This window comes from Anomaloglossus baeobatrachus, chromosome 9 (assembly GCF_048569485.1).
Source record: "Anomaloglossus baeobatrachus isolate aAnoBae1 chromosome 9, aAnoBae1.hap1, whole genome shotgun sequence".
NCBI classification, from domain to species: domain Eukaryota; kingdom Metazoa; phylum Chordata; class Amphibia; order Anura; family Aromobatidae; genus Anomaloglossus; species Anomaloglossus baeobatrachus.
Genome location: NC_134361.1, coordinates 12,175,428 through 12,189,734, shown reverse-complemented (window position 1 = coordinate 12,189,734; position 14,307 = coordinate 12,175,428).

The window sequence follows — 14,307 nt, the reverse complement described above, 5'->3', positions numbered from 1 at the left end:
AATACGTCTCCTCGCTGTAATAAATATTGCCATTCTTTACCTAATGAGAGGTCAACAGGAAAAATAATGCAATAAATAATGTGCGGACTCGCTCAGACAAAGGAGCGGACATAAATCCACTTGTTAAAATCACATTTCAGTTAGGAACCAGTCAGAATTGAAACTTTGTGAGTCATCAGCGGGAATATAATGTATTAACATAATATATTTATGATGGTCCTGATATATTATTCTGCTCCTCTGCAGACGGAGGCTTCCCAGTTATCATAAGACTGACAATGAGACGACCCAGGATAACACAATCTCTATGTATAGCGGAGGTTTTATGGGGTAACAGTCCACAATCGGGGCATAGGTGGAGCTCACTGGAACGAGGAGCATGGCGTCACTCACAGCCCCTGCCATATAATCTAATATACGGTAAGGAGCCTGAACCTCACAATAAATCCTCGCCTTTCCTTTCCCGTTTCCTTTCCTTTCCCGTTTTCTTTCCTTTCCCGTTTTCTTTCCTTTCCCATTTTCTTTCCTTTCCTGTTTTCTTTCCTTTCCTTTCCCATTTTCTTTCCTTTCCTGTTTTATTTCCTTACCCTTCCCGTTTTCTTTCCTTTCCCGTTTTCTTTCCTTTCCCGTTTTCTTTCCTTCCCGTTTTCTTTCTTTTCCCATTTTCTTTCCTTTCCTTTCCCGTTTTCTTTCCTTTCCTGTTTTCTTTCCTTTCCTTTCCCGTTTTCTTTCCTTTCCCGTTTTCTTTCCTTTCCTTTCCCGTTTTCTTTCCTTTCCCGTTTTCTTTCCTTTCCTTTCCCGTGTTCTTTCCTTTCCTTTCCCGTGTTCTTTCCTTTCCCGTTTCATTTCCCGTTTTCTTTCCATTCCCATTTTCTTTCCTTTCCTGTTTTCTTTCCTTTCCTTTCCCATTTTCTTTCCTTTCCCGTTTTCTTTCCTTTCCCGTTTTATTTCCTTTCCTTTCCCATTTTCTTTCCTTTCCTTTCCCGTTTTCTTTCCTTTCCCGTTTTCTTTCCTTTCCCGTTTTCTTTCCTTTCCCGTTTTCTTTCCTTTCCATTCCCATTTTCTTTCCTTTCTTTTCCCGTTTTCTTTCCTTTCCCGTTTTCTTTCCTTTCCTTTCCCATTTTCTTTCCTTTCCTTTCCCGTTTTCTTTCCTTTCCCGTTTTCTTTCCTTTCCCGTTTTCTTTCCTTTCCTTTCCCATTTTCTTTCCTTTCCTTTCCCGTTTTCTTTCCTTTCCCGTTTTCTTTTCTTTCCTTTACTTTTCTGTTCCTTCCTTTTTCCCCCCTTCCCCTTTCCTCTTCTCCTTTCTTTTTTCCTTCCCTCCCTTCCTTGAACATTCTATCTCTTCACCTGTATAAAAGCTGCAGCAGACATTTTAGGGTGCATCTGGATACTCAGAGTACTTCACAGAACAGCAATAGAGATAGTAAATATAATATTATTATTATAATTATTATTATTATTATGAAGAAGAAGATGAAGAAGAATTGTATCTACCATCGTGCCAGGATGTTCCACAACAATTCACAATTAAATATAATCACAGCGCTTGTGTTTTTTTTGCTCCTCTACATCCATTGTGTGCCCCTTTTTTTTTCCACCCAAAGTTAACTTTTGCAGTGTAATCTTCTGGTTTTAATCTACTGGTGATGTAATAAGTAGGATCACTTTCAGTCCCACTCCTGTAACCCCCAGCATTTCTCAAAATGAGGGACTTGCGTTCCTTATTTTCCACTGGTTGGGGTCTTGTGACAGAGATACTCCCTTTAATGCAGGGATGGGGAACCTTTTTACTGCTGGGGGCCATTTGGAAATTTCTGCCAACCTTCGGGGGCCGCACAAAATTATCAATGTGAAAATGAACCAACTATATTTGGTCAAACAGTTAGTTAACTCACCCTTACTGTAATGGCTGGAGCTGCTTCTGATTTGTGCGGCTGTGATATTCAGTGATACTTATGTTGCTTCTCTCTTTTCCAGGTTTGTCACGGTCTGGAGCGCAGGCAACTCTTTGTGATAAGATTGGTAGATTATATACATCACACAACAGATATAGGGACTGGTGTATATAAATCACAGGAGACACATACATGACTGAAGGGGCTGTTGGCATATACATCACATAGGAGACGCTGGGACTGCTGTATATACATCACAGGAGACACCTACATCACACATGTATATGCCCCCAGCCCCCTTCTATGATGTATATGCTTTCAGCCTCTCCTTTGATGTATATGCCCCCAGCCGCTCCTGTGAGGTATATGCCCCCAGCCCCTCCTGTGAGGTATATGCGCCCAGCCCCTCCTGTGAGGTATATGCGCCCAGCCCCTCCTGTGAGGTATATGCGCCCAGCCCCTCCTGTGAGGTATATGCGCCCAGCCCCTCCTGTGAGGTATATGCGCCCAGACGCTCTTGTGATATGTACAACCCCAACATCTCCAATGTAATGTATATACCCCAGCGTGTGATGTATATGCCTCCTAGCATCTCCAATGTGATGTATATATCACTGGAGGGGTTGGGGCATACACATAACAGGAGATGCTGGGGCATATCCATGACAGGAGATGCTGGGGGCATATACATGACAAGAGGGGCTGGGGAACAGACATAACTAGGTCACAGGGAGGCGTAAGCATTGCTGTGGGGCACAGACGGCACTGGGGTGGCACACATATCACTAGGGCAGCACAGAGAGCACGAACATCACTAAGTGGGGGGGCACACAGACAGCACTAAGTGGGGGGGGCACACAGACAGCACTAAGTGGGGGGGCACACAGACAGCACTAAGTGGGGGGGCACACAGACAGCACTAAGTGGGGGGGCACACAGACAGCACTAAGTGGGGGGGCACACAGACAGCACTAAGTGGGGGGGCACACAGACAGCACTAAGTGGGGGGCACGCAGACATCACTAAGTGGGGGGCACGCAGACATCACTAAGTGGGGGGCACGCAGACATCACTAAGTGGGGGGCACGCAGACATCACTAAGTGGGGGGCACGCAGACATCACTAAGTGGGGGGCACGCAGACATCACTAAGTGGGGGGAACGCAGACATCACTAAGTGGGGGGCACGCAGACATCACTAGGAGACTGGGGGGCACAGACGTCACTAGGGGGTACACAGCATTGGAAAGAAGACAGCACTGGGAGCTGCACATTCCACTGATGGGGCACGCTACACCGGAGAGTGGAAGGCGCAGGGGAGCGGGCGGTACACATACTGGGAGCTCAACACTCCACTGATGGGGCACGACGCTGCACTGGAGAGCGGAAGTTAAAGTTAACATTTGCCACATCTGTCTGTATTCTTCTCCATAGATAAGAGCATCACTTATAGAGATGAGTGGAGTCGTTGAAGTGCGGTTCGGCAGGTGCAGCTGAACTTGTTCGGTTTGGCACTCGGACTTGACCTGAACCCCAATGGGAGTCACTGATTGGGCAGTTTGGGTTTCTGCACACATGCATCCATAAACAGAGCACTTCCGGGGGAGGGTGGGCGCGGTCTTCCCACTTTTTTTTGGTGCACACTACATCCGATCACGCTGTTGTTATCCCCAGTGTGAGCACTGAGCACTGGGCTGAGCACCGAGCGTACCTGAGCACTGAGTGTACCCGAGCACCGAGCATTCCCAAGCACAGTGATGGTCACGCGAGTGATTTGCATACGTAAAGCACCTAAACTTCGAACACAAACTCTGTTTTTTCTGTAAAGTCTGTTTTTGGTGCGAGCACCAAACACCAAACCTCGGGTTCGCTCGTCTCTAATCCGGTATCTTTACTGTTCAGCAATTCTACTCCTGGAACCTACGAGACGGATGCCCCGGATCAGATCACCCCTTCTCCAGAAATACTATGAATCTACATGACATTTTCCTCCTCCATATATTAACTAATTGGCTAATTGGTAACATCATGTAATGGAATGGCAGACAGCATAATTCGTTTTTCGCCATCCCGCCGGCCCCCAATGTGTGCACTGGTTTTCTGAAGTCCATAATACGGGCGATGGTGAGTTTTTGCAGCATTTTCGTCTTATTGACACCCGTCCTCTCAGCTCCGCTCAGTCTGAACACATTTCCATGAGATTTCAGCCTCAGAAATGTGTAAATGTTTATCCTCTACACCCGGCGCCCACATTTCCTTCTGCCTTCTGCTTCCAAACGTCTCGGCTACAGAGTTAATGGTTTCTGTTCAGTTTATGACATTATAAAATTTTATATGGCTGCTGCAAGATACACGCGATGTTATAACAGTAAATACAGTCAGATGGAGAAGTGTCAGCTCCCAGAGAGAAGTTATGTTATTTTTAATACACAAGTAAAATCAGACATACAGAAGACGGAGAAAAGCGACGCAACGAGAAAATGAGGCAGAAAGAGTATTTATGAAGACGTGAGCCCGTGTCGTTCCGGGGTTAAGTTGTTGTATTTTACTATTACTAATAATACCATAAAATGATAAGATGATGAAAGATAAGTCTATAATATTTACTGTACGTACATAAAACAATGGAGCCGCGCCGGCAGAATCGTATACAGCAGGTAATAGGAATATATTGAACGCCACTGCCGAGTATGTCGTCAAATTTGAATAATAGCTCACAGACGGGTGAAAAACGGAATTTATTATCCCATTGAATAGGTAGAGTTACAATGAGACATCTCGGGCATTATAGCAGAGAGCGGCCTTATTACGGTGGCACTTATATAGCTTTACTATAATGACTATATGGATTTTCCTTCAAGGGTTTATCAGAGATGACTTCTTAGGAAGTGTTGGCCATAAGTGGTCATCTAAATAAAATGTTCCTTCTAATCTGGGTTTGGGTTCGGATGTGTGCAGACTCTTTCGTTGAGTCTTGGTGGTCAGACTCAAGTTGGCTGACTGATCTTGCCCAATCTCATCTACCGCTATGGGATTAAGTGAGGTGGCTACCAAGGAAAGAAAAAGCCAAAAGTCAAGGAGTCACAGGGTACCAAAAGTGACTCGAGAAGTGTTTACAACCAAAAGGCCACTATTCATGTTCAGGTCTATCTTGACCAAATGTCCATAGTTGGGATTTGACCTCTTCCATTCAATGACTGGATGACTCCCGTTACTTCCATACATGGAGGAGGATAACTATAGACACTGATCCTGTATCTGTCTCTCTTGGGCAGGGTCATTCTATCCGCTGAATCGTGGTCATCTAGTCCTAGTGCAAAGCTTCTTAGAGTCTCAGTTGCTCTTGACAATACACAGCTCAGTGACGATACCTCCGAGGTCTTCTCTCTCCAGAACCTGTCTGTTTTTGTAAATTTTGCTGCCTCACGCAACAGCCAGAAGAATTGAATGGATTATATTTAATGCTCCTCAGGCTCCAGTCTATCCTCTACCTCGCTTTGGCATCCATCGGCAAGAAGACTCACAAAGGTCTTAGATCATACCTGCACTGCACACGCTCCAGCCCCCGTACATTGGCTGCAACCTCTATAATCAATTCAGAGACCACTATTGCCCCCTCCACTTTTTACATCTCTTTCTGCAGGCTGACATCTATGACCCCTCCTTCTGGCATCATCAACCAACACAACATTTGGCAACACCATTGGGTCAATGATTTCAAATCTCCAAGTCTATGCACCATATGGTACTGTAGGTCTAAAGTAGGTCTCTTCTACAACACTGATGTCTCAACACTTAGGGGTACTTTGTACGCTGCGACATCAAATTCTAGATCGCAAGTGCGATCTCAAAAGATCGCACTTGTGACCTAGCATTTCACATCGCTAACGAGATCGCTAGCAATATCGCAGCGTGCAAAGTACCCCTTACTCTCAGGCTCTGATCGGCATTTCTAGTGTCTGCAGTTTCTTGGATGAACTAATAATAGTGATGAACGAGCACTAATATGCTCGGGTGCTCAGTACTGGTAACTAGTGATGAGCGGGCACTACCATGCTCGGGTGCTCAGTACTGGTAACTAGTGATGAGCGAGCACTGCCATGCTCGGGTGCTCAGTACTGGTAACTAGTGATGAGCGGGCACTACCATGCTCAGGTGCTCAGTACTGGTAACTAGTGATGAGCGGGCACTACCATGCTCGGGTGCTCAGTACTGGTAACTAGTGATGAGCGGGCACTACCATGCTCGGGTGCTCTGTACTGGTAACTAGTGATGAGCGGGCACTACCATGCTCGGGTGCCCAGTACTGGTAACTAGTGATGAGCGGGCACTACCATGCTCAGGTGCTCTGTACTGGTAACTAGTGATGAGCGGGCACTACCATGCTCGGGTGCTCAGTACTGGTAACTAGTGATGAGCGGGCACTACCATGCTCAGGTGCTCTGTACTGGTATCTAGTGATGAGCGGGCACTACCATACTCAGGTGCTCTGTACTGGTAACTAGTGATGAGCGGGCACTACCATGCTCGGGTGCTCAGTACTGGTAACTAGTGATGAGTGAGCACTACCATGCTCGAGTGCTCAGTACTGGTAACTAGTGATGATCGGACACTACCATGCTTGGGTGCTCTGTACTGGTAACTAGTGATGAGCGGGCACTACCATGCTCGGGTGCTCAGTACTGGTAACTAGTGATGAGCGGGCACTACCATGCTCGGGTGCTCAGTACTGGTAACTAGTGATGAGCGGGCACTACCATGCTCAGGTGCTCAGTACTGGTAACTAGTGATGAGCGGGCAATACCATGCTCAGGTGCTCAGTACTGGTAACTAGTGATGAGCGGGCACTACCATGCTCGGGTGCTCAGTACTGGTAACTAGTGATGAGCGGGCACTACCATGCTCGGGTGCTCAGTACTGGTAACTAGTAATGAGCGGGCACTACCATGCTCGGGTACTCAGTACTGGTAACTAGTGATGAGCGAGCACTACCATGCTCAGGTGCTCAGTACTGGTAACTAGTGATGAGCGAGCAATACCATGCTCAGGTGCTCAGTACTGGTAACTAGTGATGGGCGGGCACTACCATGCTCAGGTGCTTAGTACTGGTAACTAGTGATGAGCGAGCACTATCATGCTCGGGTGCTCAGTACTGGTAACTAGTGATGAGCGGGCACTACCATGCTCGGGTGCTCAGTACTGGTAACTAGTAATGAGTGGGCACTACCATGCTCGGGTGCTCAGTACTGGTAACTAGTGATGAGCGGGCACTACCATGCTCCGGTGCTCAGTACTGGTAACTAGTGATGAGCGGGCACTACCATGCTCAGGTGCTCAGTATTGGTAACTAGTGATGAGCGGGCACTACCATGCTCGGGTGCTCAGTACTGGTAACTAGTGATGAGCGGGCACTACCATGCTCGAGTGCTCAGTACTCATAACTAGTGGTGAGCGGGCACTACCATGCTCAGGTGCTCAGTACTCATAACTAGTGGTGAGCGGGCACTACCATGCTCAGGTGCTCAGTACTGGTAACTAGTGATGAGCGGGCACTACCATGCTTGGGTGCTCAGTACTGGTAACTAGTGATGAGCGGGCACTACCATGCTCGGGTGCTCAGTACTGCTAACTAGTGATGAGTGAGCACTACCATGCTCGGGTGCTCAGTACTGGTAACTAGTGATGAGCGGGCACTACCATGCTCAGGTGCTCTGTACTGGTAACTAGTGATGAGCGGGCACTACCATGCTCGGGTGCTCAGTACTGGTAACTAGTGATGAGCGGGCACTACCATGCTCGGGTGCTCAGTACTGGTAACTAGTGGTGAGCGGGCACTACCATGCTCAGGTGCTCAGTACTGCTAACTAGTGATGAGTGAGCACTACCATGCTCGGGTGCTCAGTACTGGTAACTAGTGATGAGCGGGCACTACCATGCTCAGGTGCTCTGTACTGGTAACTAGTAATGAGCGGGCACTACCATGCTCAGGTGCTCAGTACTCATAACTAGTGGTGAGCGGGCACTACCATGCTCAGGTGCTCAGTACTGGTAACTAGTGATGAGCGGGCACTACCATGCTCGGGTGCTCAGTACTGGTAACTAGTGATGAGCGGGCACTACCATGCTCGGGTGCTCAGTACTGCTAACTAGTGATGAGTGAGCACTACCATGCTCGGGTGCTCAGTACTGGTAACTAGTGATGAGCGGGCACTACCATGCTCAGGTGCTCTGTACTGGTAACTAGTGATGAGCGGGCACTACCATGCTCGGGTGCTCAGTACTGGTAACTAGTGATGAGCGGGCACTACCATGCTCGGGTGCTCAGTACTGGTAACTAGTGGTGAGCGGGCACTACCATGCTCAGGTGCTCAGTACTGCTAACTAGTGATGAGTGAGCACTACCATGCTCGGGTGCTCAGTACTGGTAACTAGTGATGAGCGGGCACTACCATGCTCAGGTGCTCTGTACTGGTAACTAGTAATGAGCGGGCACTACCATGCTCGGGTGCTCAGTACTGGTAACTAGTGATGAGCGGGCACTACCATGCTCGGGTGCTCAGTACTGGTAACTAGTGATGAGCGGGCACTACCATGCTCGGGTGCTCAGTACTGGTAACTAGTGATGAGCGGGCACTACCATGCTCGGGTGCTCAGTACTCGTAACTAGTGATGAGCGGGCACTACCATGCTCGGGTGCTCAGTACTCGTAACTAGTGATGAGCGGGCACTACCATGCTCAGGTGCTCTGTACTGGTAACTAGTGATGAGCGGGCACTACCATGCTCGGGTGCTCAGTACTGGTAACTAGTGATGAGCGGGCACTACCATGCTCGGGTGCTCAGTACTGGTAACTAGTGATGAGCGGGCACTACCATGCTCAGGTGCTCAGTACTGGTAACTAGTGATGAGCGGGCACTACCATGCTCTGGTGCTCAGTACTGGTAACTAGTGATGAGTGGGCACTACCATGCTCGGGTGCTCAGTACTGGTAACTAGTGATGAGCGGGTACTACCATGCTCAGGTGCTCTGTACTGGTAACTAGTGATGAGCGGGCACTACCATGCTCAGGTGCTCAGTACTGGTAACTAGTGATGAGCGGGCACTACCATGCTCAGGTGCTCTGTACTGGTAACTAGTGATGAGCGGGCACTACCATGCTCGGGTGCTCAGTACTGGTAACTAGTGATGAGCGGGCACTACCATGCTCGGGTGCTCAGTACTGGTAACTAGTGGTGAGCGGGCACTACCATGCTCAGGTGCTCAGTACTGCTAACTAGTGATGAGTGAGCACTACCATGCTCGGGTGCTCAGTACTGGTAACTAGTGATGAGCGGGCACTACCATGCTCAGGTGCTCTGTACTGGTAACTAGTAATGAGCGGGCACTACCATGCTCGGGTGCTCAGTACTGGTAACTAGTGATGAGCGGGCACTACCATGCTCGGGTGCTCAGTACTGGTAACTAGTGATGAGCGGGCACTACCATGCTCGGGTGCTCAGTACTGGTAACTAGTGATGAGCGGGCACTACCATGCTCGGGTGCTCAGTACTCGTAACTAGTGATGAGCGGGCACTACCATGCTCGGGTGCTCAGTACTCGTAACTAGTGATGAGCGGGCACTACCATGCTCAGGTGCTCTGTACTGGTAACTAGTGATGAGCGGGCACTACCATGCTCGGGTGCTCAGTACTGGTAACTAGTGATGAGCGGGCACTACCATGCTCGGGTGCTCAGTACTGGTAACTAGTGATGAGCGGGCACTACCATGCTCAGGTGCTCAGTACTGGTAACTAGTGATGAGCGGGCACTACCATGCTCTGGTGCTCAGTACTGGTAACTAGTGATGAGTGGGCACTACCATGCTCGGGTGCTCAGTACTCGTAACTAGTGATGAGCGGGCACTACCATGCTCGGGTGCTCAGTACTGGTAACTAGTGATGAGCGGGCACTACCATGCTCAGGTGCTCAGTACTGGTAACTAGTGATGAGCGGGCACTATCATGCTCTGGTGCTCAGTACTGGTAACTAGTGATGAGCGGGCACTACCATGCTCGGGTGCTCTGTACTGGTAACTAGTGATGAGCGGGCACTACCATGCTCAGGTGCTCAGTACTGGTAACTAGTGATGAGTGGGCACTACCATGCTCAGGTGCTCAGTACTGGTAACTAGTGATGAGTGGGCACTACCATGCTCAGGTGCTCAGTACTGGTAACTAGTGATGAGCGGGCACTACCATGCTCGGGTGCTCAGTACTGGTAACTAGTGATGAGTGGGCACTACCATGCTCAGGTGCTCAGTACTGGTAACTAGTGATGAGTGAGCACTACCATGCTCGGGTGCTCAGTACTGGTAACTAGTGATGAGCGGGCACTACCATGCTCAGGTGCTCAGTACTGGTAACTAGTAATGAGTGAGCACTACCATGCTCTGGTGCTCAGTACTGGTAACTAGTGATGAGCGGGCACTACCATGCTCAGGTGCTCAGTACTGGTAACTAGTGATGAGTGAGCACTACCATGCTCAGGTGCTCAGTACTGGTAACTAGTGATGAGCGGGCACTACCATGCTCAGGTGCTCAGTACTGGTAACTAGTGATGGGCGGGCACTACCATGCTCGGGTGCTCAGTACTGGTAACTAGTGATGAGCGAGTACTATCATGCTCAGGTGCTCAGTACTGGTAACTAGTGATGAGCGGGCACTACCATGCTCGGGTGCTCAGTACTGGTAACTAGTGATGAGCGGGCACTACCATGCTCGGGTGCTCTGTACTGGTAACTAGTGATGAGCGGGCACTACCATGCTCGGGTGCTCAGTACTGGTAACTAGTGATGAGCGGACACTACCATGCTCGGGTGCTCAGTACTGGTAACTAGTGATGAGCGGGCACTACCATGCTCGGGTGCTCAGTACTGGTAACTAGTGATGAGCGGGCACTACCATGCTCGGGTGCTCAGTACTGGTAACTAGTGATGAGCGGGCACTACCATGCTCAGGTGCTCAGTACTGGTAACTAGTGATGAGTGAGCACTACCATGCTCAGGTGCTCAGTACTGGTAACTAGTGATGAGCGGGCACTACCATGCTCAGGTGCTCAGTACTGGTAACTAGTGATGAGCAGGCACTACCATGGTCAGGTGCTCAGTACTGGTAACTAGTGATGAGCGGACACTACCATGCTCGGGTGCTCTGTACTGGTAACTAGTGATGAGTGGGCACTACCATGCTCGGGTGCTCTGTACTGGTAACTAGTGATGAGCGGGCACTACCATGCTCAGGTGCTCAGTACTGGTAACTAGTGATGAGCGGGCACTACCATGCTCAGGTGCTCAGTACTGGTAACTAGTGATGAGCGGGCACTACCATGCTCAGGTGCTCAGTACTGGTAACTAGTGATGAGCGGGCACTACCATGCTCAGGTGCTCGATACTTGTAACTAGTGATTTACATTTACATTTGCTTCGAGCAGATCATCCATATAAGACCCGTCTTGGCTGACATCTTTCTTCCCTAGATACCCATCAATGTATATATGTAACTTGGTCAATGGGCAGTAGCTGCTTACAATGGGAGGCGGGTGCCAGGAGGCTTTGGCTTTGGCTCTGCACACCGTTATATTAGGGATACATAGTATTGTGTAGGTAAAATTCCAACTTGACTTTTGTTTCTCCCGGTGGATTCTGCTGTGGACTCGGCTGTGGACTCTGCTGTGGACTCTGCTGTGGACTCGGCTGTGGACTCTGCTGTGGATTCTGCTGTGGTCTCTGCTGTGGACTCTGCTGTGGACTCGGCTGTGGACTCTGCTGTGGACTCTGCTGTGGTCTCTGCTGTGGACTCTGCTGTGGACTCTGCTGTGGTCTCTGCTGTGGACTCTGCTGTGGATTCTGCTGTGGATTCTGCTGTGGACTCTGCTGTGGACTCTGCTGTGGGTTCTGCTGTGGATTCTGCTGTGGGTTCTGCTGTGGACTCTGCTGTGGACTCTGCTGTGGGTAGTCCGTCTGTCTCCATAGACTCTGATAGGGAAAGATTTGGAAACATCTATAAGTATGTAATGTGTCCATGCAGCGTTCCGATGTCTTGATGATATGATTGTCTTCTGGGCAGAGACATGTCGGTGAGTGCTTGTGATAGAGCGTTACTAATCAGAGCTCCTCCTGACTAGAGTTGAGCGCGGTTCGTGGTTCGTGGTTCTCCAGTTCGCGGCTCGAGTGATTTTGGGGCATGTTCTAGATCGAACTAGAACTCGAGCTTTTTGCAAAAGCTCGGTAGTTCTAGAAACGTTCGAGAACGGTTCTAGCAGCCAAAAAACAGCTAAATCATAGCTTGGTTTCTGCTGTAATAGTGTAAGTCACTCTGTGAATCAAACTATTATCACATTTCAGTGTATAGTGTGCGTGAACAGCGCCTTCAGATCACTGCTGTTTCTATAATGGCGATCGCCATTTTTTTTTTTTTTTTTTCTTGTCTTCCTTCCCTAAGCGCGCGCGTCTTGTGGGGCGGGCCAGCATGTCAGCCAATCCCAGACACACACACAGCTAAGTGGACTTTGAGCCAGAGAAGCAACGGCATGTGTGATAGGATCTGCATGTCACATGTCCCTGCATTATAAAACCGGACATTTTCTTCACGATCGCCATTATCTGCCTTCTGCGTCTTTGGTGTCAGACATCACTGTCGCAGCTCCGTCTTCCTGAGTCCTATAGCCGATACAGCTGTATGCGCTGCATACACAGCGTTAGACAGCTTAGGGAGAGCACTTTATAGCAGTCCTTTTAAGGGCTCCAACCGGCAGGGTCAGAGAGCCATAGGTGACAGGTCCTGCAAACAGCAACAGCGTCTGTGTAGCCCAGGTCAGGGATTTCCTACCTGCATTTCACCATTAGGAGGGAATAGAAAGGCAGGCTTCCATTCCTCTACCCAGAGCCCCACAACCCTGCCACTGTACCCTCCTGTCCTCTGCACACTCCAACTCATGATAACTAAGCCATTATACTAGCAAACACTCAGTGTACCTAGTGGCATCCTATACGTGGCTATTGGACTTTGCTATAGTCCCACTAGTGCAAAGACATTTGCAGAGCGCGTCTGCCTGCATTGCACACTACAACTCATTCTAACCAAGCCATTATACTAGCAAACACTCAGTGTACCTAGTGGCATCCTATACGTGGCTATTGGACTTTGCTATAGTCCCACTAGTGCAAAGACATTTGCAGAGCGCGTCTGCCTGCGTTGCACACTACAACTCATTCTAACCAAGCCATTATACTAGCAAACACTCAGTGTACCTAGTGGCATCCTATACGTGGCTATTGGACTTTGCTATAGTCCCACTAGTGCAAAGACATTTGCAGAGCGCGTCTGCCTGCGTTGCACACTACAACTCATTCTAACCAAGCCATTATACTAGCACACACTCAGTGTACCTAGTGGCATCCTATACGTGGCTATTGGACTTTGCTATAGTCCCACTAGTGCAAAGACATTTGCAGAGCGCGTCTGCCTGCGTTGCACACTACAACTCATTCTAACCAAGCCATTATACTAGCAAACACTCAGTGTACCTAGTGGCATCCTATACGTGGCTATTGGACTTTGCTATAGTCCCACTAGTGCAAAGACATTTGCAGAGCGCGTCTGCCTGCGTTGCACACTACAACTCATTCTAACCAAGCCATTATACTAGCAAACACTCAGTGTACCTAGTGGCATCCTATACGTGGCTATTGGACTTTGCTATAGTCCCACTAGTGCAAAGACATTTGCAGAGCGCGTCTGCCTGCGTTGCACACTACAACTCATTCTAACCAAGCCATTATACTAGCAAACACTCAGTGTACCTAGTGGCATCCTATACGTGGCTATTGGACTTTGCTATAGTCCCACTAGTGCAAAGACATTTGCAGAGCGCGTCTGCCTGCGTTGCACACTACAACTCATTCTAACCAAGCCATTATACTAGCAAACACTCAGTGTACCTAGTGGCATCCTATACGTGGCTATTGGACTTTGCTATAGTCCCACTAGTGCAAAGACATTTGCAGAGCGCGTCTGCCTGCGTTGCACACTACAACTCATTCTAACCAAGCCATTATACTAGCAAACACTCAGTGTACCTAGTGGCATCCTATACGTGGCTATTGGACTTTGCTATAGTCCCACTAGTGCAAAGACATTTGCAGAGCGCGTCTGCCTGCGTTGCACACTACAACTCATTCTAACCAAGCCATTATACTAGCAAACACTCAGTGTACCTAGTGGCATCCTATACGTGGCTATTGGACTTTGCTATAGTCCCACTAGTGCAAAGACATTTGCAGAGCGCGTCTGCCTGCGTTGCACACTACAACTCATTCTAACCAAGCCATTATACTAGCAAACACTCAGTGTACCTAGTGGCATCCTATACGTG